The following is a 1,811-nucleotide window of genomic DNA, read 5'->3' as shown; positions in this document are numbered from 1 at the left end:
AAAAAGTCGTAATAATAGAGAGGAAAATCTGAAACGAATAAAGTGTCGAATACGATATGTTACAAGTTAGAATAATCAAAACTTTAGATTTCATATTTGCATCGGAGGTAGTGTTCATTAATTTGGTATCTTAAGCTGCTCAGGACGCTAAGTCAATATTATGTCATATAGCAAATTCGCTTTTAACAGTCTCTCCGACGGCGTACGACGGCTGAATTAAGTAGGTTCTATTGAACGTGGAAAATCAGAGAGAGAACCGAAGTACATCGCGCGCAGAGAAGAGGGAAAAAATAAAAGGCTAGAGAAGATCAGGGCGCGCGTACACGGCTTAACTTCGCGCGCGGGTTGGTGCTTTACGACCGTGGGCTATAAAGTTCCCGCTAATTCCACCTGGCAAACTTTTTCTCAGAGGTACGAAGACAGACAAAAATATCGTCGCGAAAGTTCCTTTGATAAGCGCACCTCGAAGAAGGCGTAGCTGTCTTACTGAAGGGCACTTAATCCCGCGAAGTGAGATTTTGATGGATAAAACCAGCGATTTCCTCGAGACTTTATCAGCGAAAAGCGAACCAGTAGCTTTTGAAGCCTCGAGTTTGAGAAGTGAAACGTGTCCGTGGGTGTTCCAAACTATTTAATCAAAGAACCATTCGTAAACCATAACCGTTTGTGCGAATTCTTGCAGTTTACCAACGGCACTATTATATTGCACATCATAGTATTACTACTGTTTCTCGTACGTTCAATAAAGCTATTATTATTATTATTATTATTATTATTATTATTATTATTATTATTATTAAATCTACTACTATTATTACACTGTAAAAAGTAAAATGTTAATTTTAATTTAAAGTACAGTGGATTTTCTGAGATGCAAAGATATTAAAATTAACATTTTTATATGTCTCAGAAAGTCCACTATACTTTTAAGTTAAAATTAACATTTTATTTTTTACAATGTATTATTATTATTAGTATTATTAATATTAGTTGTACAAATTACCATGAAAATTCTAGAAAAAAATATTGTCATTCTTTCTTCGTGATGGAAATGAAATTCAAGAGGTATTTTGAACTGATCTATAAAGTGGGAGGATAAATCGGTGTCGTGAATAAAGTTTGCATGGTTGAGGCCGCAAAGTGACAAGACGAACTCTTAAATCCGAAATTTTCGATGCAGCTGAAACTTGGCGAACATTCGGAGAGCTCAGACTGTTTTACGGGAAAACGATCCGCTAGTCTCTCTCTAAAGACACCCGACATAATTTTACCTTGCCCCCAAATGTTTTCATAAGCGAGGCAAACGTCGGAACGATGTTTAAATAAAAATTTCATAGTTCTCTCGATTCTGCCCTTTTATCGATATCCAACAAAGATATCGGTAAAAGAAAAGCGACATGGAAAATAAGGGATCGATGTGATAATACCTGATATTTTTCTATCTATAGTTTGTTTTTTTTTTCGCACAACAATCGAGAATCTTTTTAATGCGACATTACGGAGTTATCATTAAAAATTAAAATTAGTATTTTACTTAAAGTAAATTAAAGATATCAAATTACGGACAAATGAAATATTATATTTTAGCGAATTTAAAATGAAGGATGCACCGAATCATAAAATTACCGGATACCGGATATCCGATGGGATAGCCGATATTTTCCGAATATCTGACCGGATTCCAAGAAAGTGTCTTCTAAAAAAAAAAGCCTCTACATATAGAGAAAAAGATTATAATTTTGCAACAATGTATAAGATATTATAGCATCATGAATATATATATATATATATATATATATATATATATATAC

The sequence above is a fragment of the Atta cephalotes genome, assembly GCF_000143395.1.
Source record: "Atta cephalotes unplaced genomic scaffold scaffold00025, whole genome shotgun sequence".
NCBI lineage: Eukaryota > Metazoa > Arthropoda > Insecta > Hymenoptera > Formicidae > Atta > Atta cephalotes.
The sequence above is the reverse complement of the archived record's forward strand: the minus strand, read 5'-3'. Positions refer to the sequence as shown.